The sequence below is a fragment of the Saimiri boliviensis genome, chromosome 16 (assembly GCF_048565385.1).
Source record: "Saimiri boliviensis isolate mSaiBol1 chromosome 16, mSaiBol1.pri, whole genome shotgun sequence".
NCBI lineage: Eukaryota > Metazoa > Chordata > Mammalia > Primates > Cebidae > Saimiri > Saimiri boliviensis.
Window position 1 is genome coordinate 15,097,676 of NC_133464.1, and position 26,928 is coordinate 15,124,603.

General features: G+C 47.8%; 1 protein-coding gene and 1 pseudogene across 2 annotated transcripts in view; both read left to right on the plus strand.

Moving 5' to 3' along the window:
* STK24 (serine/threonine kinase 24) overlaps positions 1 to 26,928 on the plus strand; it is a 127,179-nt gene that overhangs the window by 20,750 nt on the left and 79,501 nt on the right. The window lies entirely within an intron of this gene.
* Positions 1,204 to 24,966, plus strand: LOC141581684 (uncharacterized; annotated as a pseudogene).

Consider the following 26,928-nt stretch of genomic DNA (forward strand, 5'->3'; position numbering starts at 1 on the left):
GAGGTGCCCTGGGGTGAATTAACACACCCTGCACACCCAGGTCCCTGGGGCTGATGATAGCATAGAAGGTGAAGATCGTATGTAGATAAGGAATTCTATTTCACATCAGTGGACTGTGGGCGGAGGAAATGAACAGGCAGTTAGAAACATGGGTCTGGAGCTGGCAGAAGACTGATTAATTAGGTCATTCGTGCTAGCAGCATGGGAAGGCTGTGATCATTATACAGAGGGTGATTGAAGAGGGAGGATCCCAGATCTCACACCTGGCTGCTCCACCTAGCTTTACCTGCTAGGCAGCACGAACTGTGCTCTGAATGTGAGTCCCAGAGTGTCCCCACAGCAATAGCACTGGCCCAGGTGGGTGGATGGGGTGTGGGGTGCTGCAGGTGGCTGATCGTCGGTGGGAACAGTGTGTCCGCTGGTCATCTGTACATCAAGAGTAGCTTGTAATTTCTTAGATGATAGGAGTTTCTTTTAACAAAGTTGTTAGACAAATTATGTGCCTGAGTTCCACATACCTAATATAAACTTCGTTTTGACCTTGTATCTCTTGTCCAGTTTAGTGGCGGTCACTTCTGAAGTGGGTCATAAAGTAGTTTTCCAGTGAGTTTCATAGCAGAATTTAAGGCTGTTTAAACAGCCTTGGTCTTTGGTTTCACCTGCAAAAATCAGGTAGAAGCCTCTAGGTGAGTTAAACCAAGCAGACCTTCATTTTAAAATGGGGTGGTGGTGCTTTTATTCCCCCCCACTTTGGGGCTGGCATGACCCTGCTGGTGTTGATATTCATCATTGGGGTAGTACTCATTGTATTACAATGTTGCTTTTTTTTTTTTTTTTCCAATGTAGGCAAAAGAACAACCCCAACTAGTTTAAGCCAAAAGCAAAAGGGGAGATTCATTCTGCTCACAGCAGGAAAAGGGCTGCAGTGAATTTGGCTTCCAGTGCAGTGGAATGTGAGGGCTTACTTAGGCAAGTGTCCCCAGCCGATGATAAAGGTGGCCACCAGAAGCACCCAGTCTTTCTGATGTGATCCTGGGGAACAAAGAGCACCTCTTCTTCAGCAGCTCTAGTACAAGTTCTTAGGAAAGTACTGAGAGTCCTAACACAGGTGGTGTCCCTAACCCTGGACTGATCCCTGTGGCAGGAGGAGTGGGGCCCTGGCCAGTCCTCATTCCCTGCCAACCCTGCTGGGGAATCCAGGCCATGCAACTGAGCTCCCCAGGGAAGGAGGGAGACGAGTTCTTCCTGAAGGGGGTCCCAAGTGTGAGAGTGAGTTTCTTCGCAAGGCACGTCATCAGGTATATGCTAATCAAAGACTTTATCTAGACATTTACATAAGACAGACAGGCTAATATGTGTAGGATGTTTTTATGTTTTATTTTATTTTTTTGAGACGAGTGCAATGGCGCGATCTCAGCTCACTGCAACCTCTACCTCCTGGGTTCACGTGCTCTTCCTGACCCAGCCTCCCGAGTAGCTGGGATTACAGGCACACACCACCACGCCTGGCTAATTTTTTGTGTTTTTAGTAGAGATGGGGTTTCAGTATTTTGGCAAGACCGGTCTCAAACTCCTGACCTTGTGATCTGCCCGCCTTGGCCTTCCAAAATGCTACGAATACAGGCGTGCCCAGCTGTGTAGGATGTTTTTAAACCACTTTGGTAAAAAACACTTACCACTTTGGTAAAAAACACAGTTGGTAAAAGCACTTAGGAATTTTGTGTTGAGAGTGAGTTTTAAATGTGGTTATCCAGCAATAGGGTTGTGTGTGCTGCATGGACGGCAGGGCATGTTTATACATGTAGGGAAAGGGATGGCATGACCTGAGTGTTCACTCTGTGAAGAGCAGGATTTGTAGTCAACTATGATGGCAGCTAGGTTACAAATGTTCCGCGTTATACCAATCAAGTGTAATAAGAAAAGATAAAAGCAGAGTCAGGGTTGGGATGTTTTGGGTGATCATGTCCTTAAAGCAGTTTTCTTTCTTTTTTTATTGAGGTGGAGTCTTGCTTTGCTGCCCAGGTGGGAGTGAGGTGCCATGATCTTGGCTCATTACAGCATCCACCTCCCAGGTTCAAGCAATTCTTGTGCCTTATCCTCCGGCATAGCTGTGATTACAGGGTGTGCCACCACACCTGGCTAATTTTTGCATTTTTAGTAGAGATGGGGTTTCACCATGTTGGTCAAGCTGGTCTTGAGCTCCTGATCTCAGGTGATCTGCCTGCTGCAGCCTCTCAAAGTGCTGGGATTACAAGCGTGAGCCACCACACTTGGCCTAACAGTTTTCTTAAATATTTGGATGACTTAAGCATTTTAAAATACCAGTTTTTTAGTTTTTTTTTTTTTTTTATTTTTGTAGAGATGGAGTTTCACTTTGCTCAGGCTGGTCTCCACCTTTTGACCTCAAGCAGTCTGTCTTCCTGCCTTGGCCTCCCAGAGTGCTGGGATTACAAGCCTGAGCCACTGATGCTGGCCTAAAATGCTAGATTTAATTGGGAAAGGGAGTTTGGAGTTTATGTAGGTGATTTGCTTTTGGTGGCTTTAATCTGTGAGAGGCACAGTGTTTTAGATAACCTGGAGGCCTGGAAGACCATGAGACCAACCTGGCAGGTTACATTGGAGTGCCTGTGTTGTTGTGGTTTTAGTCAGAGGTAATTTAGCTGCCTGACCTTGGGGTTCTCGAGGCACCCTCAGCAGCCACCCTGGGCCCCCACAAGGGCCGATTCTAATGGGCAGGTCTCACAGCTCCTGTCTCTCTGCTCCCCCATTCACTTCGAGGCCAGGTTAGAAAGCTGAGTGTGTGGCCAGGGTAAAGTAAAATCTCCTGTTTTAAAGTAAGTTCTGTAAAGAGCAGCAGGTATTAAACGTCTCTGGGAAGTATGGACTCTTTGCGGGGGCTACCAGGAGTAATGAGGATGTTTGTTACTGTTTTTCCACAGCCTTATATTTCAGCTTTTTTCTTTAAAAGGAGTGAGTTACATATGGGAGGCCTAAATGCTTTATTGACAAGAAAAAGCCTGCACCAGAACCAACTTATCATCATCCTCTTCCTCCCCCTTCCCCTCACTTTGTCACCTTTCTCCTCTTCTTCTTCTTCTTTTTTTTTTTTTTTTTTGAGATGGAGTCTTGCTCTGTTGCCCGTCACCCAGGCTGGAAGTGCAGTGGTGTGATCTTGGCTCACTGCAGCTTCCACCATGCACATTCAGGTGATTCTCCTGCCTCAGCCTCCTGAGTAGCCGAGCTTACAGGCACCTGCCACCACACTTAGCTAATTTTTGTATTTTTAGTAGAGGCGAGGTTTACCATGTTGCCCAGGCTAGTCTCGAATTCCTGACCTCAGGTGATCTGCCCACTTTCACCTCTGAAAGTGCTGGTATTTCAGGCATGAGCCACTGTGCCAAACCTCCTGGCCCTCCTTTTTCTTGCCTTTTTTTCAGCCTCAGCAACTCCTTTTGTGCTGCATCGGGCTTTCCTTCAGCTCAGCCTGCAGCGGGATCCTTCTGTGTTCCTCCTTCTTTCCCTAGGCTGCTGGGCATTGGCAGCAGAGTCGTCTGTCCCACCCTTGCCAGTTTCTGTGCAGCATCACTGAGGGATAGGCCAGGATGTTCTCTTTGAATTTGGGTGATGCTCAGAACAGAACTGGAAAAAGGCCGAAGGAGGCCTTTTGGGTGCCTGGAATCCTTGAGCTGCTTTGTCGTTACCTGGAGGAGGGATGAAGGCTTCATTTATTTTCGTGACGGACCTGGCCCACCTTGACAGTGTCTGTACCTTTCCTTTCTCTTCGGCAGATGTGGTCTCCCACCTCTCCCAGCACCTCTGAGAAAACTCAGAGGAGCTCCCGAAGCCTCTGGGCCCTGCTGCATGTGCTTCCCACAGCGGGTTTGCACAAGAACACGTGTGATGACATCGATCCCTCGGCTTCTGGGATCTCCTTCACCCTAGATTAGTTTTTTTCCTCAGCGGGACCCAAAGTTGCCAAGTGCCCGTCCAGTTCTCACCCACCCCCAGGGTATCTGTGGGGCTCAGTTTACTGCACTGATTGACATTTATTTATTTTTTTAAGTAGACTTTAATATTTTAGAGTGGTTTTAGAGCACAACAAAATTGAGTGTAAGGTGCAGAGATTTCCCATCCCCCTTGGCTCCAACACCCACGGGGTCTCCCCTAGTGTCTGATGATTTTATTCCCCAGGGGAACTAATTTGGAGAGTAAGGATTCTGTGGTTCCCTTAATTGCAAAGGATTGTTCACTGTTTAGCTTGTTCACTAAAAATCAGAAATAAGCTATGAGGCCACCAAGCCTTCAAGGCTGATCTGAGGTATCTCATCCATTAAGGAGATTTGAAACCCCCTGTCATACTTTCTCTTTTTTTTTTTCCTTAAAACTTTTATCCTACTCCACACTAAATCTTTCGATCATGCTTCTTTCCCATTATTTCATGTGGGAGGAGAGGAAGGAAGAGCCTCACCCTTCTCATCCGTGTCAGGCGACCCAAGCTGCAGTCCGTTCTGTGAAGAGACCCGTCTGCCTGGAATGCCCTTTACCACTAGCACCTTTGAGAATGGCTCAGATGCTGACTTGGCCGGGAAGGGTTCCTTTCTTTCACCCGCTTTGTGCCTCTCTCTGGTTACTGTCACCCTGGACTCTTGATGCTTGCTGGAATGTCTGCTCAGAGCTGGCCTGTGAGCTCATTAACGACATCAGGTAGGCATCTTCCCCAGGCTCCACCATGGTGCATTAAACACAGCAGACATTCAATCAATCTTTGTTGAGGAATGAGTATCATGCTCATCAGGAGTATGAAAAGCACTTAAGTGCTGGCAGAAATTGGATGGCTTGAGGGGTCTTGGTTAGAGGTTCATGACATTGCTGATGGAACTGCTGCGATAAGGAAGGGGAAAAAAAAAGTCTAATGGCCTCCCCAGGCCGCCTCTTCAGTTCTAAATGGCGAACAATCTAAATAGAATGGAAGGAAAACACATTCTGTACTTTTTATTTTTTTTTCAGATGGAGTTTCACTCTTGTTGCCCAGGCTGTAGTACAATAGTGCGATCTCGGCTCACTGCAACCTCTGCTTCCTGGGTTCAAGTGATTCTCCTGCCTTTCAGCCTCCCGAGTGGCTGGGATTACAGGCATGCATCACCATGCCTAGCTAATTTTGTATTTTTAGTAGAGACCAGGGTTTCTCCGTGTTGGTCAGACTGATCTTGAACTCCCGACCTCAAGTGATCCACCCACCTCAGCCTTCCAAAGTGGCTGGGATTACAGGCATGAACCACCGCACCCAGCCATGTTCTGTACTTTCTGAGTCTTCAGTCACAGTCTTTTACTATCTTCTCGATAGTTATTTGTTTATTTAATTATTGAGGCAGGGTCTCATTCTGTTGCTGGGGTGCAGTGGCGTTATCATGGCTCACTGTAGCCTCTACCAGGCTCAGGTGATCCTCCTGCCTCAGCTTCCCAAGTAGCAGGGACTGCAGGTGTGCACCACCATGCCCAGCTATTTTTTGTAGGGATGGGGTTCCCCCTATGTTGCTCGGACTGGTCTTGAACTCCTGGGCTCAAGCCATCTTCCTACCTTGACTTCCCAAAGTGCCGGAATTACAGACATGAGCCACTGTGCTTGGCCTGTTCCTATTTGAAATGAAAAAGAAGAAAGCTTTTACTGCTTCTGGAGAATTCTTCCATTGTAAATGACTAACAGTGTTAATGACATTTCATGAACTGGGATGAAAATCTTTATGGAGTATCAAATTTAGTCATGAAAGGGAAACCTGTGGTGTTACAGCCCCCGCCACTGTTAATAAAGTGTATCCATGAGCTAGTAGTGTGCTGCAGATGACTTGCCTGTGGAAGCAAGGTTCTTGTAGAAAAGTCACGATCATTGAAGAAATGTGAGATGGGACCACCTAAATCTGTGAGGTCACAGCAGGCATAGTCAGGAGGGAAGGAAACAGGTAGCCCCTGTGGTCTGAATGTTTATGTGTCTCCACAGTCATATCTTGTAAATCTTACCCCGATGCAAATGTGTTATGTGGTGGGGCTGTTAAGTAATTAGCTGGTGAGGGTTCTGCCTTCATGAATGGAATTAGTGCCTGTCTTAGGCTGTTCTGTTGTTGCTGTAAAGAAATAATCTGATATGGGGTAATTTATACAGGAAAGAGGTTTAATTGGCTCATTGTTCTGCAGGCTGTACAGAAAGCGTGGTACAGGCTTCTGCTTGGCTTTTGGGGAGGCCTTAGAGAGCTTTGACTCCCGGCGGAAGGTGAAGTGGGAGCAAGGGAGAGAGGGAAGGTGCCACACACTTGTAAACAACCAGATCTTGCTGGAACTCACTATTATGAGGATAGCACCAAACTGTGAGGGATCCACCCCCATGATCCAAACACCTCCCTCCGCTCCCTCCAGGCACCACCCCCCGCAACACTGGGGATTGCATTTCATCATGCAGTTTGTGGGGGACATCCAACCATATCAGTGCCCTTATTATAAAAGAGGTCCGAGGGAGCGTCGTCGTCCCTTCCACCATGTGAGGACAGAGCTAGGAGGTGCCATCCATGAGAAAGGCACTCAGGACACACTGAATCTGCCAGTGCCTGCATCTTGGACTTGTAAGCAATGAATTGATGTGGTTTATAAAAGGTACACAGTCTGAAGTATTTTGTTACAGTAGCCTAAGCCGACTAAGAAACATTTAGGCTAATGGAGGAAGTTGCACAAGCATTGTTGGTGACGAGCTGCGTACGTTTCAAATAGTGAGAACAAAATTCTCTTAACTGAAATTCTTGTGTTTCACAGTGTGCATTATCTACATGGTCTCAGGATCGTGTCTCCATTGGGGCTTGGATTAGCAACAGCCTAATTGCAGGAGGTCCCTGCATCGTGACGATTGTCCTGCCCCAGGGTAATGATTGAGGGCTTCTCTATTTGTTATTACTAAAGGGCTTACCCAGGAGGGCCACATGTGTATTGAAGGTCATATGGTAGATCCGGTCATTTACTCTTTTTACTCTGGGCTGGAGTGTAGTGGGGTGATCTAGGCTCACTGCAACCTCCACCTCTCCAGTTCAAGCGATTCTTCTGCCTCAGCTTCCCGAGTAGCTGGGCTTAAAGGTGTCTGCCACCATGCCTGGCTAATTTTTGTATTTTCAGTAGAGACGAGGTTTCACCATGTTGGTCAGGGTGGTCTGGAACTCCTGACCTCAGGTGATCCACTTGCCTCAGCCTCCCACAGTGCTGGCGTTATAGGTGTGAGCCACCATGCCCAGCTGCTTATTCTATTTTCATGTAGAAAGATGTGACATGAGGGAGACTAATAGTGAAGTTAGACACTGTCAGCTGTGTGATTTGAGGGTAAACCCTTGAGATGGGACAGTTCCTTGTCACTTGATGATTTATTTTCCCATCTCAGCTTTTAGTTGGAATTTACTGGCTGTGCCTGTCACCTGTGATTCAGCTGCTCCTTTATGTAGCATTGGCAGTTGTGCCTCAGAAAGGAAAATGCAGCGGAAGCTGCAGGTGACACCGTGATGGCAACAGGGCAGCACTTACTATGTCCAGTTTAAAAAAAACTTTCTTATTTTAGCCCCAGGAAAATAAAACATTGTCTTATTTTAGCCCCAGGAACTATAATATGTATGCATTTTTCTGTCTATATTTTTTACAGGTGGGTAAACTAAGGCTTAGAGAGGCAAATAACTTCCAGGAGGTGGGGGTGGATTTGAACCCACACGCATCTGGCTGTAGGCTTCATGTTCTTCTCTTCACGTGGTGTCAGCTTCTCCAGAAGGTTTGCTGCTGGAGTGGAGAGTTAGGGTCCCTCTCAGTTGAGTTCTTAAGGGAGAAGGGAGTGCGTGGTGGCCCAGTTGCGTAAATGGCCTTACCTCCCATGAGGGTTTGGCAGTAGATTGCTCTGTGTGGTTTAGAACTGCAATGTGGGCTCAGTTGACTGGAGATGAGGCAGGTGACTGTGGCTGTGATACTGAAGTCTAGGAGAGGCGCTTGCACATCATATTATATATTTTCTCAGTTGCTCATTTGGTCACAAAGAGCTGGTAATAAGGCCAAGCTGACTAAATTGATGGCTGAACACAACTGGGAGCCTCACAGAGAGAACCGTTTCACAGCTATTGGTTTTACTCCACATCTGGCCTCCGCAGCCCATGGCATGCATCATGCGAATCCTGGACAAATACTGGGAAAACAGTTCACTACAAACAACCTATTGACTTTTTATCGTATTTGATCGTGAATTTTGTTTAAAAGAAATAGGGTCTCATTCTGTCGCTCAGGCTGGAGTGCAGTGGTGCAGTAATGGCTGACTATAGTCTTGAACTCCTGGACTCAAGCAGTCCTCATGCTACAGCCTCCCGACTAGCTGGGTCTGTTTACAGGCGTGTGTCACCATGCTTGGCTCATTTTTAAATTTTTTGGTGGAGATGGGATCTCATTATGTTGTCCAGACCGGGCTTTAACTCCTGACCTCCAACGATTCTCCCACCTTGGCCTCCCAAAGTGCTTCGGATGACAGGTGTGAACCACTGGGCCTGGCCACAATTATTTTAATATAAAAGTTACCCCTTAAAACAGTTAGATATGGAAAGAAGGGAAACACAGATGTTAAGGGCCTCAGATCCAGGTGTGAGTAACTAGAGTTCACATGACAAACATGAGGAGTTCATGTGTTCTGGCCTTTTTTAGTTGAGAAAATCCATCGTCTTGGCTCTTCTGAGTCTGTTGCTTGGTTCTTGACACTTCATTGGAAATTAAAAATGGGAATTTGACTCTTCGTGATGGGGGCTGCCCCACCTGCGTTTGTGGGGTTGGAGCTAAGGCCTGTTGTGGGTGATGTCTGGAGGATGAACTAGCCTGCTTACCTCTGGGCTGGTTGACTGTGAGACCAGGTGGAAGGACAAGCAGCCTGTCTGGTGGAGAGTGAGGCCAGGGGGCTGAAGGAAGTCCCTGTTCACCATATTCGTGGTGAAATCTGTTCTCCTTCTGGCATAGCTTTCGACAGGTCTGGAGATTTCATTTTTTTTTTTTTTTTTTTTTTTAAGCAAAATTATAAAAAAGGCTTTTAAAGTGAATTGCTCAAGTGTGTGTTTTTGTAAGAGTTGGTAGAAGGCTTTTGAAATTAAGGGCTTTCTCAGATGGGCCAGGCCATTTGAGATCTGCCTGAATGCTTACCAGATCTGGTGGGATAACACTGCCTTCAGGAGAAGGTGCCACGCTGTGTGCCTGCAGCTGTTTTGCAGTTGTCCCTTGTGAACAGGGGTTGGGGGACAATGAGGGGGGCACTGGGCATCAGGAGGACCCCAGCACCCTGCCCAGCCTTTGCCGCAGTGGCCATCTGTCTGCTTTTAAACAGAACAGTTTTGTTTATCAGAAGTTATTCCTGCTCTCTTAACCTTCGTCAGTGAAACCCAGAATGACAAGGACTTTAAGACTGGTGTTGAACTGTATTCAGATCTTAAGCAATTTCTGTGACCTCCCAATTTCTTTAAACTTTCATGTTTCTTTTTTTAGCTAAAAAAAAAAAAAAAATGAGTTAGCATTTTTTCTTGAATGCTTTCTCTTTTTTTTTTTTATATTTTCATTTTGTTGGTTTTCCTTATGGAAAGAATTGTTTACAAATCATGCGGTAATTACAGTGTTTGGTGTAATGTAATGCAGGATGTTTCATCCAATATAGAAAGACATTTGCTGCTTTTAGCTTCTTTATTATTATCCATATTGATTTAGGGTAATGGATTTGAGTTGTCTAATCACTGACTTTGAGCAGCCAGGAATAAACTTAAAATCATCTTCCTGAAGCCAAGTCTGGCATTTTTTGATCTGCACATGCGTACATTAAAAATTGACATGTTGGAGCTCTGCTTTTCCCACAGTATGCAGGCTCATTGTTAGCCACAGGGACAGTGCAGAAAACACAGATAAGAGAAAAACGTACTGTTAGCGTTTCAGTGTACATCATTCCACCTTTTTTCTTTGGATGTGTAAATAAGTAACTCTGTCCCCTAACCAAAAGGGGACCAATTCCTGTAATTTTATATTGATGTTTACCTAGGGAGTTTGCAGCTTTAAAAAATTTTTTTGAAAATTTTGATGGACCTATGAATCTTTCCATTTGTCTAATCATTTCCCTGGTAGAAACTGACCGGAAGGGGGGTTTTTGCCTTTTACTTATTTTTATTTTCTGATCACTTTTACATCTTTTTAGTGGTTCTACTCTTAGGTAATACAGTTTTCATTTTGTCATTGTTTTCTACTTTTTGCTGCCTTTTTTTTTTTTTTTTTTTTTTTTTTTTGAGACGGAGTTTCGCTCCTGTTACCCAGGCTGGAGTGCAATGGTGCGATCTCGGCTCATCGCAACCTCCGCCTCCTGGTCTCAGGCAATTCTCCTGCCTCAGCCTCCTGAGTAGCTGGGATTACAGGCACGTGCCACCATGCCCAGCTAATTTTTTGTATTTTTAGTAGAGACGGGGTTTCACCATGTTGACCGGGATGGTCTCAATCTGTTGACCTCGTGATCCACCCGCCTCGGCCTCCCAAAGTGCTGGGATTACAGGCTTGAGCCACCGCGCCGGGCCTATTAGTGGTTTTTATTACCTTCATCTCTAGCTGTGTTAATGCTTTTTGGAGATTTTTTTAAAAAGATGATCTGGATTGTCTAATTTCTTTGAGAGTTGAGAGAAGTATTTTTCTGAAATGTTTCCCCTCTCCCTTGGGAATTTGGAAATATTTTCCTTTTGTTTGTTTTCTTTTTTACCACTGCCTTTCCTTCACTCCTTGGCGTGGATTCCTTTGGCTTAGGAGGGGACCTGCCATGCGCCAGGCGTGGGGTGAGCGCGGAGGGGCGGGAGCACTGCCTCCTGGGGCGGGCGGCTCTGTCCTCTTCTTTCTCTACAGCCTGCCCTGCCTTCTGCCTGTGGGCTGTGCCAGCGCCTGCCCTTCCCTGCAGGATGCGATACTCCAGGGGGGCTGTGCCACTCCCAGCGGCGCCCTTGCTGGCTCCACAGGTGAGGGGTGAGGGCTCCACAGGTGAGGGGTGTGCTGCCTGGGGCCTGCAGCACAAAGCTGGCCTCTCTTCTAGGAAGCCGTCCTGGTTCGGGAAGTGGAGATGCCTTCATGGACCAGGCCTGCTGGGTGCCTCTGGGTCTGCAATTGGGTCCCCACAGGAACGGTACTGCCACCTCAGCCCCACGTGCCAAGAAAAGGGCCTCCGTTTCGCAGCTGCCTGCCCCCTTGCGGGCCTAGGGTCTGGATGTGTTCTCAGGTCTCCCCTCAGCCTGGGGCAGAGGTCAGTGCCTGGCAGGTAGTCTACATTACCTGTGCGTTCGGGTTACGGTAGTTCCTACTTTTATTGTAGATGGACTTTTCTTCTCACGCCCCTTCCTTTATTAACGTCAGTGTGGGGCAGAGCAGCCTAACATAAATGCGGCTTTCATTTGATGGCTTTTACCGGAAGCCTCTTCATAGCTGTTTTTAAACCTGAGGTCCACTAACGTGACTCCAAATTACAGCCAGGATACTCAAACTTGCCAGTTTACATTGTGTGCTGTTCTTATGAAGCCTAGGATCAAAAAGGACCCAGAAGTGAAATCACGTTTCTTGTATAGGATGTGGCTTATGCCTGTGGTTGACTGAGTCTGCTGGGTACGGAGGTCGTGGACGGCAGCTTCTGGTGGTGATCATTCAGTTGAAACCACTGATGACCCGCACTGCATCTGCAGGCTGGCAGCTCCTGTCTCGCAGTTGGGGGGTGTCCTATATCCTTTCATAGTTCTGCACCATCCTTGGGGGCCACATTGCGGGGTCTCCTGTTGCTGCCTCCCCTGCATCCTCAGTCTCTCTGCTGCCTCAGTCTCTATACTGCGATCAGATGGCGTCTTCGGGTCCACACCCACCCTCACCTCACCTGCTGCTTCTCAGCTGCTGTCAGTGGAGCTGTTGGGCCTTTCGTAGCCTGTGCCTTTATCACGAACCAGAATGTCCTGAGAGCAGGACTGAGGCTCCCTGTGAGAGGTGAGGTTTGGGCGGACCGGGAATTTGGGGCAGCTGTGTTTGTGTTTGGAGGCCTTTTTTTTTTTTTTGCTTGGTGCTTCTGGAGGATTGAGATTTCTCAAATCTGAGCATGGAATCAACGTTGAGTTGTACTTGAATCATTGAGAGAGCTGCAGTTAAGTAAATGTATGCAGACTTCCTGTTGGGTCCAGCCGGGGAGCGCGTTTGTTGCATTATTCATTTGGTTTGCCCTTCAAGTGTTTAGTTCTTCTTCTTCTTCTTTTTTTTTTTTTTTTGCTGGGGGTGGGACAACTCCGTAGGGCACTTGGGTAGAGAAGATTTTCCCAAAGCCGTAAACTTTGGAGGATGGCCTCACTGGTCTCCTCCTCCCAGCTGGAGCAGAGCCTCGGCCTCTCTCCCCTCTCCCGGGGAGGAGGAGGCACCTCTAGGCCCCAGGGGCTCCCACACCTGGCTGGCTGCTGTTTTCTGCTACAAGGTGGGGTGGGTCTGAGACTCTGTACTCTGTCCCATTGTCTCCACAAATACACCCGTTCCTGTCAGGCCTCGTGAGTTCTGGTGTTGAGTTTGGAAATGATGGGATCTGGACTTCAGCTGACCTCTTGCAGACATACATGGTGAGCTTTGGTACTTGGACGTGTAGATAGAAAAGTAGGGTAAAAGACAAACATAGAAAGGAGAGTCCACCGTCAGCCTTTTTAGGGCTGTGGTGTGCTTTGCTTCCCATCATTTTCCAGGAACAAGGGACTAATAGGGAAAGGAACCTAGGAGCCGGAAAGTGAGCATTTATTAGGCGCAGCCGTGTGATGTTAATGTGTCTGTTTCTTAATCTGAAGTGCGTGAACTACCTTGTAGGCCGTTTCTTGGGTCTAGGAAGCCATTTATATTTATATGCTGCTTTCCTGAAAAACACAAAAGGCTGCGTGAGTATTAGAAGTTACTTTGTTATCACTTGAGTTGACTCCTGAGTTTGTGAGGCTGTCCCTGTTCTGGTTACCCCTGTCAGTAAAAGGCAGGGCTGGGAGGAAGTTGGAACGAACCAACTGGAGAGAGAGAGAGAGAGAGAGAGAGAGAGAGAGAGAGAGCGAGCGAGCGCGCGCGAGAGCGAGCGAGAGAGAAGAGAGAGAGAGAGACGGTCCCTACTCAGAAAAACAGGTTTGCACACCTTCCAAAATGTTGCTTATTTAAGTCTCATTTACAGTACTTAAAAATGGCTGGCATACCAGGCAGTGCTGGGGTCGGTGGAGTGTGGTGCCAAGAAAATATTAAATCATGAGAGCTGATTACCATGCCCAGAAAATAATGCAGTCTTGTGAATGACCTTTGTCTTCAAGCCAGGATAAGAAATGAGTTATAAACGGCCCGTGGTTAAAGTCCCAGTGGGTCCTTGGAGAACAGCAAGTGGAGATGGAACGAGCAGCCTTTAGGACTCACTTGTGTTCTGCATCCTTTGATCTGTGCCAAGGAAGACATCATACTTAGCAAGGATTGCTTTGAAACACACGATTTTATTTTCTCAGCTAAACATTGTAGCAGCAGTAGTGGAGTAGTGAGTGGAAATGCATTGCTCACTCTATTCCACACTACCTGGAATTTATGTGCTGTCCCTGCTTACCCCCAGGTTTCAGTAATACCAGTGCCTGCTGTTTAGATGTGAAGATAAGATACTCTTCCTCGTGGTGAAGGATAAAGAGTCATGGTTGAGGGCACAGGCTGGTTCAAATCTTTCCTGCATTTCATCTAAGTTTTGTGTTGTGGTTGGTGTTTATCTTTGAAGAGGTGGGGATTACACGATTTAATTCTCTAGGGACAGCATCTGGTATATTTATTACATTGGCAGCTTCTAGTTCAAAAATAAGAAATCTCTTAAAAAAATTAAATTTAGTATAAATTAGGTTATAATTTTCCTGAACCCTCCTGCTTTCTGGATCTGATGCTGACATCATGGTCTCTATTCTCTGCTCACAACAACCCCAAATTGTCATAATACTATTATGAAGACATAAGGAAAACACTTTTTCCTTTGAACATCTGAACGGAGACAAACTGCCCTTCGTAAATAGTTGGTCGGGATGCAGCTGAAAGTGTTGAGTCCTGATTTTGATCAGCCTGAAGCTGTTCCCGGACCAAACCAAGGGTCAAGCCGCTATTGGCCCAATAACGAGATGCAGATGAACTAGGGAGGAAGAGCGTTTTTATTTTTGCGACTGGTTACAGGGAGAAGGCCTGGAAATTATTGCCAGACCAACTCAAAATTACCAAGCTTCCCAGAGCATATATACCTTCTAAGCTATATGTCTGTGTGTAAGTGTGCATCTAAAGACATTAGTGATCAACTTTTAATCTGTAACTAAGGTCTGAGTCATGAAGACCTTCCTCTGGAACCTGAGTAAAGTTACTTAATCTAAATGGGTCCAGGTGCTGGGGCAGATTACCCTTATCTTGTCTCCTGCTAAATCACGGAAGGTTTGGGGAGTTCTTTCAGACCCCCAGTAAACTTGTTTGTGGAGGCCCGGAGAGTTTCTTCAGACTCCCAATAAAACTTGCTTAATCCTGTTAAGGATTTCATGGGTCCTGTTAAGATTTCCTTCGTTATTTTGTCATCCTGAAAGGCCCAGGCAAAACTCTTGGTGGGCTTTTGTTACAGTCCAGCGTTTGTATAAGGGCACTGGCCTTTTTTTTTTTTTTTCTTCCCTGCTCTTAATATTTAGCGTTAACTACTCAGTACTGAAACAGTTGTTAAGGAGGGCTGCATTAGTGATACCTGACCTGACACAAAGCTTTGTGGACACGTTATCAGCTTTGTGGTCTGCACTGGTCATTGGTTTTAGGGAACAGTTAGGTGGAGGGGTAGACAGGAATATAAAGTTTAGATAAATCATGAAGCTATACAAGACTTAGCTGGGTTTTTTGGTTTTGTTTTCAGAAGTCCTTCATCCACTGAGCGTTTCAGCTCTCACTTTGTGCCAGGTATTTTACTAGATGCTGGGGCAAGATGGACTGAAGGAAGTCTTTGCCCTTAAGTATCTCACAGTAATTGGGAGAGACAGATGTCTAAAGATCTGTAATATGTAAGTTTTCTTTTAAATAGCTTTATTGATATTTCACATATAAAATTTCAGGTGTACAATTCAATGAGTTTTAGTAATTTTACTGAATGGTGCAGCTAGCATCAATGAGGGCAGAACATTTTCATCCCCAGTAAGATTCCTTATGGTCATTCACAGCTGATCTCTGTTCCCACCCCAGCCTTGGACAGTTCCTCATCTACTTTGTAGCTCTATAATTTGCCTTTTCTGGACATTTCCTATAAATCAATCACACAGTATGTGTTCTTTTGTGACTGGCTTATTTGGCTTAGCATGACACGCTTGGGGTTCGCAGCGCAGCTTGTGTCTGTCATTCATTCGTTTTGTGGCAGAATCGTCTTGTGTTGTTTGGATGGGCCATGTGTGTGCTGTTTACTCGCCAGTGGGTGGACGTTGAGGCCGTTTGCATGGGTGGCTGCTGTGAACGTCTGTGTGTGCATCTGTGCATGGATGTATGTGTCCTGTTCTCTTGGGAATGGAATTGCTGGGTTATAGGGTAGGTTTTTTGTTTCCCCTTGGGGACTCTCTGGTTTCCACATATGGTAGTTTTATGCTTAACTTTCTGAGAAATTGCCAAATGGCTTTCCGAAGTGGCCGCATCGTTTTGCTCCCTCCAGCCATTTATGATGTTCCTGTTTCTCCGTATGTGTAATTTTAGTACAGTAAACAGTAAAAAGTTGCCATTAAGGACCTAGTAAGTTCTGAGCTAACATAAGAGAGCGATAATGATGCAGCTCTCATGACTGCTATATGACTTACACCTGGTAACATAAGTCTCTCTTTTACAAACGGAGCTTTGCAGAAATAATTTCACCTCATCTCAGAACAACAGAACCAGGCTTGACTCGAGGTAGGAACCCGGGGACAGCGTGACTCCAAAGCCGACTCTCTTAAGCGCTTGGCTGACTCGCGATCTTTTAAAAGCCTAGCATTATTTTCAAATGCTGTGAGAGCACTGAGGAGAAGTATTTAATTCTTTTCTTCCATGCATGCCAGTGATGGTTCATCATCAGGAATCATTTTAATATAGGAAGGGGACAACAGATTATGGTGTCAGTAGATGTGCTGCTACTTCCATTGCAACGTTAATATAGTTATATCAATATGGCAGAATGGAGAAAAGCAGCCGAATCACAAAAAGAGCTGCGTTATAGAGTATTTACTGCTGTCTTGGAGGACTGTAGTGTTGGGGCGGGCTGAACCCACCCGTGGAAGAGGTGTGTGCTTCAGGGTGGCACAGCTGGAGTGAAGAGATGGAAATGGAAGATCGTGTACAAAGCGTGCAGCAGGCTGAGCCTTTGATGGAAACAGCGGGTGCTCTGCTGTGTGCAGGTGGATGTCAGGTCTGTAGAGTGGCTGTGTGCGAGTCTTGGCTGTCACTCTTTCCTTTCTGTGTCCCCCTCCCCACCAAACCTGACTCCTTTGTCTCCTTCCAGTACCTTCCAGAAATTGTGACAGGTGGGAAGGGCAGACCAAAGTACGATCTTTTCTGTGTTTTTTTGGGTAATGATGAAATCTTCACCTCTCTGGGCCTCACCGAAGAGCAAGAAAGAAGGGACACCAGGGCTGGAGTGTGGGAAGGAGGCAGTGACAGAGATGAACCTAGGAGCTCAGGGGCAGGTTGGCTACTCTGGAAGCTCCCTCCCGGAGGGAGGCTTGTTTGTGTAGGCAGGAGTGTGTGTGTGTGTGTGTGTGTGTGTGTGTACTACTGCTCGAGGAAGGTATTAAAAATAGGCACCAGGCCGGGTGCGGTGGCTCACGCCTGTAATCCCAGCGCTTTGAGAGGCCAAGGCAGGCGGATCATCTGAGGTCAGGAGTTCGAGACCAGCCTGGCCAACATGGTGAAAGCCTTTCTCTACAGAAATTAGCTGTGTGTGGAGGCAGGCGCCTGTAACCCCAGCTACGTGGGAAGCTGAGGCAGGAGAATTGCTTGGGAGGCAATTCTGGGAGGCAGAGGTTTCAGTGACCTAAGATCATGCCACTGCACTCCAGCCTGGTTGATGGAGCGAGACTCCATCTCAAAAAAAAAAAAAAATAAATAAATAAAAAAGCCACAAAGCAAAGTGATTGACCTAGTCTATGGAGAACACACTTTCCTTCACTAGAACCTGAAGCTCAGCCTGGTCCTTGGGAAGGAGGTGCTGCAAGTGATAAGGATTTGCTGATGTCCCTGTGGATTAGTGACATTGATGGGCACCAGAAAACAAATGTCTGTTGTGACAGGAAACTAGGATGGAAGCCACAGGTGATGTCTGCAGGGCAGGCCCGGCCCACTCTGACCTCCGGCTGCAGCCCCATTGGGGCAGCTGAGGCGTCAAGGCAATGGTTGGGCAGTGCAGCTGAGCCCTGAGCGCCTCCACAGGGTCATCCTGCTGCCCTGTGATGCGGGTACTCCTGTTACCCCCACCTGCAGAAAAGGCAGCCGAGGCACAGGACATTTAAGTGACTTTGTCAGGGCCCCCGCATCACGGCTGGGGATTCGATTCAGGCAGTCTGGCTCCAGGAGCTGTGCCCTCAGCCCCTTTGCTACACTGACAGACAGCAGAAACGAACCCAGGTGAAGACTTGAAAGAGCACCACTCCTCTTGCTTCTGTCCCACATTCTCTACCTAGGAGTGCGCTCTCCGCCTGCCTGCCACTTCCTGGGTTGTTGGGGTGTACCTGAGTGGAGCTGGAGCCCTGTCCTGCTGTGGGCAGTGAGGCCGGCGCCCTGACCCGTGCATGGTGCGGTCCTTAGTCTGGAAGGTCTGTCTGCCCCTCATGCCACAGCTGGCGGCTGGGGCCTCGGCTCCTCAGCTGCGCTTGCCTGGCCTGTTAATCACCCGATGGGGCTGAGGTCCTCTGTCTGCCCGGTGCTGTGCTGTTGTGAATGAGCCTACCCCAGGCCACTGTTCAAAGCAAATAGTGCAGCGGCCACAGGGTAACGCCGTCCAGGGGGAAGGCCCCACTCCAGATGGGGTGTGTGCATTTGTGAGAGGCCCCACGAAGACAGGTATCCTCAGCCATCCCAGCAGCCTCACCCAGAAGGACTGCCTGATGGGAGCCCTCCAAGGGCCACCGTCCAGAGAGGTGGCATTGCCTATAAAAATACTCTCCACAGGTAGCCTGCTCCTTCGGAGCTGGTTCTGGAGGGGGTCATGGTGTAGGCTGAAGAATGTTGGCTTGAGGGTTCCAGGAGCTGAATGCCACCACCCTGGCTGTGTCCCTGGGTGAAGGAGTGACTTGCCAAGCCTCCCTTTCCCATCTTTGGAGGTGGCTGCTTCAAGGAGTTGGGGGGAGGTAAGGAGATGAGCCGGGTGGGGTGGGCTCCGGGCAGTGTCAGGGCCACACAGGGGCCTGCTTCTCCCTCCCTTTCACTGGGTGGCTGGAGGACAGGTGGAGGAGTGTGGCGGCCGGGGTAGGGTGTGTGTTCCTGGTTCTGTTGACTCATGCTTGGGCGATCATTCTGAGAGGTTGGGGCAGCTCCTGGGGCTCCAGGGCACTGGTCTTCTCCAGGGGACCTGCAGGAAGCTGACTTTTGTCAGCTCATGAGCTTTTAAAAATGGAGAGAAGGCCAGGTGTGGTGGCTTATGCCTGTAATCCCAGCACTTTGGGAGACCAGGCTGAGAGGATCACTTGAGTCCTGAAGTTGGAGACCAGTCTGGGCAACACAGATCCTGTCTCTACAAAAAATAAAATAATAATCAGCCAGACAAGGTACAGACTGCATGCACCTGTAGTCTCAGCTACTTGGAAGGCTGAGGTTGAGAGGATCACTTGAACCCAGGAGTTTGAGGCTGCAGTGAGCCATGATTGTGCCACTGCTCTCCAGTCTGGGTGACAGAGATCCTTTATCTTGGAAGGAAAAAGAAAAAATAGAAGAAGAATATGCACCAGAGACAGTTTAGCCCCCAAAGCCTAAGGCATTTGCTCTCTGGCCCCTACTGAAGTGTGATTGCCCCTGATCCCATCACCCACCCATGGAATTCTGGAATTCCCCTGAGGGCTGCGAAGAACAGCTGACCTGGCGGCTAGCTGTCCCCCTGCTTGGCCTGGAGCTTGCAGGGTTTCTGTGAGATGTAGGACTTGGCTTGCACAGAAGGCATCTTGATTACTCACGTTCTCTCTTGCCCTTGCTGCCCCACCTAGGGAGAAAAGAACACATGGTGACACTTTTGTCCCCTGGTGGGCAGAATACGTGTGTTCCTATTTGTGACAGATCAACCTTGTCTTATGACCTTAGCACCTCCATTCCAGCCATTCTCCCTTGGAGGCCTCTAAAAGCTGAAAGATTTTCAGGTAAAGGAAATGCAATAGTGATTGAAATCTGCATACACCAAAATGATTTGGTCTGGCTTCTAGAAGAGTCATTGAAACTGATACTCAGTGCTTCCATCAGCTCTTATAAAATACAGGAAGGTGAGTTTACCTGTGGGGAGTGGGAAGTGGCCTCACGTTTTGCTCTTTGCACTGATTCCGGCTTTCCAGTGTGACGGCAGGGTGAGCCTTGCCAGTTAGGTGCCTCTGGAATCTGGGACCCTGTGAAGCTTGCAGCTCTTGACCGCTTTGCAGTCCGGAGAATGACCCATGACCCTTAAACCCCGCTTCCAAGTGTGGGGGATCTTGTGCAAGGTCTGTGCCCCAATTGTCTTAAGCTGTGATGAGGACAGTGTTCCCTTTCTCATGGGGTGGTTGTGAGGTCTAGAAGGCTGCCTGGCACGGGGTCTTCACGTGGGACGAGCATCAGCAGTGGGAGCTGCTTCTGTTTGTTACTGCGGATTTGTACACTGGGTATGTTTTCTTTGGGTTTTGTTTGCATTTTGATTTTAATAAGGTGCCGGATTCACTTTCTAAGGAACTATATACTTTGTTTGGAATGCATTGCATATTTTGTGTCAAGCGCTTGCCCAGTGAAACTGTCCTGGTTGTGCAGCCGGGGCCTGCTTGTTGGGACTGCCCAGTGGGTTCTCCTTGCCCGCCGCCCAAACAGAGCTGATTATTAAGACAGGGGAACTGCAGTAGAGAAAGAGTTTGATTCACACAGTGCTGGCTGTACGGGAGACCAGAGTTTTATTGTTATTCAAATCAGCCTCCCTGAAAAACTGGAGATTGGAATTTTTAAGGATAATTTGGTAGGTAGGGGTTCAGGAAGTGGGGAATGCTGATTGGTTGGGTTAGAGGTGAAATCATAGATTGAAGTGTTTTTTGTTTGTTTGTTTTCCGTTCCTGGGTGGGATCCCAGACCTCATGTTTGAACCAGATTACTGGTCTGGGTGGCACTAGCTGGCGCATCAGCATGCTGGGTCTGCAAAATATCCCAGGCACTGATCTTAGTTTTTACAGTAGTGATGTTATCCTCAGGGGCAGTTTGGGGAAGTTCAGAATCTTGTAGCCTCCGGCCTGTAACACCCTACCTGGCCGCCACACTCCTCCACCTGTCCTCCAGCCACCCAGTGAAGGGGAGGGAGAAGCAGGCCCCTGTATGGCCCTGACACTGCCCAGAGCCCGCCCATGCAGCTCATCTCCCTACCTCCCCTCAACTCTTTGAAGCAGCCGCCTCCAAAGATGGGAAGGAGAGGCTTGGCGAGTCACTCATTAACCCGGCGTGACTCCTAAACCATAATTTCTAATCTTGTAGCTAATTTGTTAGTCTTACAAAGGTGGTATAGTCCCCAGGCAAGAAGGGGGTTTGTTTTGGGAAAGGGCCATTACCATTTTTGTTTCAAAGTTAAACTGTAAATTCCTCCCAAAGTTAGTTCAGCCCATGCCCAGGAATGAACAAGGACAGCTTGAAGGTTAGAAGCAAGATGGAGTCAGTTAGATCAAATCTCTTTCACTGTCATACTTTTCTGACTGTTAGAATTTTCGCAAAGGCGGTTTCATAGTCATCTTGGAGAAACCCCAGGCCTCATCATTCAGCCCAGGAGCCTGCTGTTGAAGGACAGTACACCACACAACTGCCAGGAGACCCTGGGGCAGGGCTGAGGTTCCCTGGTGGGGACGTGGGGAGTCTGCAGCTTCGTGACCGCGGGCCATTGGAAGCCCCCCATCCTCGCCTCTTTGGCCGCCTCTGCTATGAAGCCTCGAGTGGTCGGAGGAGGATGTGGATGAGATGACCAAGCAGGGTGCCGCCAGCACAGGGTAGTGGGTAGGCGTCAGCAGACTAGGAGAGCCTCAGAGCCTTTGTTTAACTTGTGCTGAGAAGGAGCGTGACTCCAGGAGAGTTGGGCAGAGAGCCTGGCCCTGGCACACACCAGGGCTGTGTCCAGACTGGACCCCACAGTGCCTGAGCATTATTCTCTTCAGGGTCACCTTCCTTTGCACTCTGACCCCACGGAGCTTCAGATAGTGGTTTCCTAAGGTAACAGAGTAGGTGGTGGTGTGGAGCATGCCTACTTGTGTGTGCGTGCGTGTGTATTGGATGCTGAGGCCACAAGCAATCAATTGACCTAGGTGGTACAGTAGATTTTTCTCATTTTTAATACTTTTTAAAAATCGAATTTGTATTTTTCTCTTTTACTTTTAGAGATGGGGGGTTCTCATTTTGTCACCCAGGCTAGAATGCAGTGGCTCAGTCATAGCTCACTGCAGCCTCAAACTCCTGGGCTCAAGTCATCCTCCTGCCTCACTCAGCCTCCCGAGTAGCTGGGATTACAGGCTTGAGCCACCACGCCCTGCTATATTTTTTTTTTTACTTAGCTAGAGCATTTTCTATCTTAAGTATTCTTTTACAAAGAGTAGATGCTAGTACTAGGGTTCTTCTAAATAGTAAGGAATAGGGTTTGAGGAAAGCTTTCTGAGACAGTCTCAGTCTGTTGCCCAGGCTGGAGTGCAGTGGCGCAATCTCAGCTCGCTGCGACCTCCGTCCCCCACGTTCCAGTGATTCTTGTGCCTCAGCTTCCTGAGTAGCTGGGAGGCTGGCTGATTTTTGTATTTTTTGTAGAGATGGGTTTCCCCATGTTGGCCAGGTTGGTCTTGAACTTTTGGCCTCAAATGATCCCCCTGCCTCAGCCTCCCATAATCCCTGCTGGGATTATGGGTCTGAGCCACTGTGCCTTGAAGGAAAACTAATTGTTTGATTATGTAGACCTTTGAAATTCATAGAATTTAACTTCTCTTTGAGCCAGTTTTCTTTTTTTGTCAAATACTGTTGGATATTTATTCGGATTTTCTTCTAGATTATGTGATCGTTGTAGGGATAAAATAAAGTGTATACTATGGGAAACATGAGTTTACTAAACCAGATTATAGGGGGCATTTGTAATGCATTAAGACAGCTCAGCTAGGTAAACTGAGTGGCGTCACTTAGAAAAGTAAAATCTCTGTGTTTGGAAACAGACCAGGAGGAACTTACATGGTTGTAATTAGTAGATTTATTGTAATGTGTAGAAGAGCATGTTACTGTATAAAAAGGATTTTATATCAGTTAGTTAGAAATAAGACTTTTTTTTTTCCAAAGAACATTTGAGGACTAGAAAAATCTGTCAATTCTTTGAGCTTCTTGGAGCCATTTGCTAAAGATTTATTTGTTAAATACAGGTTTTTATTTTGGAGACCTTGGATTAACCAACTAGTTCGCCATACACAAAGCACCCTCTGGGGTTCATTTCCAGAGAGCTGAGAATGGGTATGGGATGGATCTTTGGTGGATGTGGGATCGGTGTCCATTGTCAGTTACTAGTCACTGAAGTCATCTGGCAAGGTAGTGGGGGAGGGGTTGCCCTCTCCTCTTGTGGAGAAGAGAGGTGGGAGAGGAAAAGATGGAAAAGGTGAGCTGCTGGGAGTGCCCCCTCCCCTGCACTCACATGATTTTTTCCCCAGGTGTAGAAAGTAGTTGAGCATGACCCAGGGTAAAAGGAATTTTCCAGGCATCACTGCTGGCATTATGGCTTCTGCAGAGCTTGGGGCAGTCTCCTAGACTAGACCAGTGGTCCTCAACCTTGCTTGCATGTCGGAGTCTCTGGGGAACTTAGCTGATAGGGGGCTGGTGGGTCCCTTCCCCAAAGATTCTGATTTAATCGGTCTAGACTGAAGCTGGGACATCGAGCGGTTTAGGGGGAGGCACCCTATACACACCCCAGGCTGAGAATTCCTAGCCACACGCAGCACAGAGGGTTGGCCCTGGGAGGGTGCTGGCCTCAGGATCACAGAGCAAGTGCCTTTCTCCTGACGAGTGTCCTGCATCTGTGCAGTTCCAGCTCTCCTCTAACGGAGCAGAGGCCATCGTGGGGACGATAGGCACCATTGGGTGGTTAGTGATGTCTAGCCAAAAACCCGTTAGTACCATCTGTACCTTTGAAGGATGAAGGTCGAGTTGGGAGAACTGGTATTCAAATTTGTTCCTTGCCTTCAAGAGGAGCCCTGATGTCCTGAGTCAGCACTGGTGTGAAAGCCAGTCTTGACCTGAAACTTCTTACCAGGTCAGAATCCGGAGCTTCATGTTTCCTCTGTTCATATCAAGGTGTCTAGAGTTGGCTGTTGTGTGGAGCTCCAGGATCTGACTGGGGCGAGACCGTCAGGTGTGATGCTGTCCTGAGAGTGGAAATATCCCGGGGGGCTTCCCAGGGCAGCAGAGGGGGCCAGGGTGACACCATCCCAGGTTGGGTCTCCACCATTATAATTTTTTGATGACAATTTCTAGCTGGAAAACTGCCCACAACAGGGCATTTGGCTTTTATTTGGTCTTTTCCCTGTGATTTATAAGCTTTCCATTGACCTTTTCTGTACATACTCCTGCACGTATAGATATTTTATTGAAAGGGCAGCTTGATTATCGGATTTTGGGAGGGTATATTGGAAAGATCCTGGTAAAGAGTGAGCTTTAGAATGAAAGAAGACCTTTATGGTTGAATGGGCTTGCTGTAGACAAATCGTTCACTGTTCCTTTCAGCACAGAATGCCTCTTCAAATTTAATGGCCAAGTTAATTTGATGAAATGGGTTTTCAGGGCATTTTGTTTGTTTGCAATTAGCTTTAGGATTTCTTACTTATGGAAAGAATAATCTGTATTAAAAAATGGGAGATTGGCCTAAAGTTCAGCCATACTAAAAAACCAACTCTGATTTTTACTCTCTAGGGACCCTGTTACATTGTGTTGTACTTGGTATGTTCTCAGTTAAGAGTTTTGGCCAGTGAGTTCCTGATTTCCAAAAATGTCTCCAAAATTGAGTGCTGTCGTACAGATGACCTCCCATGTTCCTCAGTGTGCTTGCTGAAGAGCCCATGCCGACCGGTGAAGGTGGTGGCAGTTCACTATGTTGCCAGCAGGTTCGATCCCCAAGCAGACCTGCGAGGTCATTGTCCATATGACCAAGAAGGGAAGAACTTGCTTGAGGTCATGCAGTAAAGTGTCACAGCTTTTGAGTCCAGGGCTCTGGCGTCGTGTTTTGTGCCCTTTCTGCTGTCTGCCGCTGGGAAAGCTCAGGAGACAGTGATGGACGTGCTCAGTGTCTGGAATCGGATGGGCGTGGGTTCCCGTTCAAGCTTTGTGCCTGGAGACAAGTCGTCACATAACCATCAGAAAATGGAGCTCTCACCCCCTGCATACAGGGCACTCGGGCATGATGGTAACTTTGCTTACGGCCTCCTCCTGCCCAGGCCACATCCAAGACCATATCCAAGAGAAGAGTGTCATTGCCTCTGACTTCAGCAGTCACCTAATCTGCAACACCGAGAATGCCAGGACCTCTGGGAATCTGGCTCCTTTATGGGTGTGAAAATGGAGCTGCCTTAAGTATTAAGGTGTTTGGCAAGACATTCTCTTAGATTCGGTTAAGTTTCTGCTCAGACATTGTTAGGCTTTCTCTTTCACAACTTTCTGGAAGTATGTACGTGTGTTTCTGTCTGGGAGACAGAGACTGTCATGTCAGGACCTCTTGACAGCTGTGTGTGTGTGTGTGTGTGTGCGCGCGCGCGCGCGCGCGCACACACACACACACACACACACACACACACACACAGCCAGTGCCTTTTGCCTTATTTCTTGGCTGTCATTTTTCCTGCAGTTGGTCTCTTGTCTAACATTGGCTTCCTTCTCCCGGCAGTGTAGAGCCTTCTTTACCGGCTCCTGTAGATAGACCTTTTCTATTTTAAGAGATTTAATGGTTACCTTTATAATGCAGATTAAAGGTCCATGGATTTCTGCAAATTTTGGTAACCATCATCTTGCCTCTGTAGTTCCTAGCATCATTTCATAGACCTAGGAGCCTGTTAAGTTAGGTAGGGTCATCACATCAGTGGCCGAATGAATGCACCTTCTGGAAGCCTCGTGTTAGGACCCTACCCAGACCTGCCTCTGGGCCCACAGGGGGCCTCTGGCCCCTCCCTGTTTCGTGGTTTGTTAGTCTTTTCCTCACCCCAGCCTCAGCCAGCAGTCAAGGATCTGTTTCCCACTGGTGGAATTTTGTCACCTTGAGAATTTTCTATAAAGGGACTCATACTGTATATGACCTTTGGGGCTTGTAGACAGTGTTAAGAAGTTGGATGACAAGAGGGTAAGTGGGGGGATTAGAAAGGAGCTTTGGGGTTTAGATGCACAAGCTGAGTGTGGCCTCAGTGTGAAGGGCAGTGGAGGAAACCATGAGCTTTTAGGAAGATCAGCTCTGTCAGCAGGGCACAGGCAGGTCTCGAAGTGGATCAGTTGGAGGCTGCCACTGGGTGAGGGCAGGCCAGGCAGTGACCTGGAGGGGCTGGATGGAGAGACACCTCGGAAGAACCATGGCACGGTTTGCATGTTGGGGTGAGAGAGGAATGGGGGTGCGGAGGTTTCCTGCTTTGGGAATGGTAGGTAACCACAATGCTAATGATGAAGCATGTGGCGGGGGGCCTGGGGAGAGGGAGACGGTGGGTGTGGAAGGGCAAGCTGGAATGGAAGCAGCCACCACTGATCTGTTGGTGGTAGAGCCAGACGGGCCGGGAGGTAGGTTTCCACCTGTGTGCCCAACTGGCCAAATTGGTGGCGACTGGCTAGGGTGAGGAGATTCTGAGGCTCAGTTCAGCTCTGGGAGGAGAGAACTTGTGATTCATTAGAGGTGTTGCCAAGGCCAGAGTGGAGGAGAGCCCGTGCCTGCCACCAGCTCCCTTCCCTGCTCCAGGCTCAGCTTCCCTCCAGCGGCCTCTCACCCGTGCCTGTGGGGATAGTGGTATGAGAAGTACTAGATATTAGAGCACATCACCCTCAGTTTCTTTCTGTGTTCATGGAAGAGCATAGAGAAGCTCCAGAGGAGTGTAATGTGGCTTGATTGCAAGCAGTACATTTGGAGCTGAGTAACTCGGAAAGTTGATTAGTAATGCCACATGCATTTTTCATTGCCAGAAATGATCAAAAGAAGATGATGACAGCGATTCAGGTTTAAAAATATAAAATACTTAAGTCATCATAGAACAATTTTAACGACTTCTTTCAAGGGATTATGGAATATAATGAAGTGTTGGGTTGCATTGTGGAATGGGCCTGCTTCTGAGCTGCAGAAGGGCAGAGCTTCGAAATGCTCTTTGTAAAGTTGGAGTAGGTAACAGGACACCTCACACTTGGGTTTCCTCCTCGAAGGAGCCGGAATCCTGGAGGCCAGCTTGGCGTTGCTGGTTTTGCCCGCCTTTCCTACCCGGCCCAAGACGGGTCTGGGAGGTCCATGGTTTTTTGAGCTGAGAGGGAGCAGGAAAACGCCCACCTTCTGGCGTTCTCATTGAACACAGAATCAGTCTGTATAAATCAGAAGACACATCCATCTGTCTTTCTCATTCACTGAGGTTTTCACCTTGCAATGTAGGTGTGCTCATGACGTTGGCAGGGCAGACCCCAGATCATGGCCATGCTGCATGGTCTGTGAAGGGAGCCTGA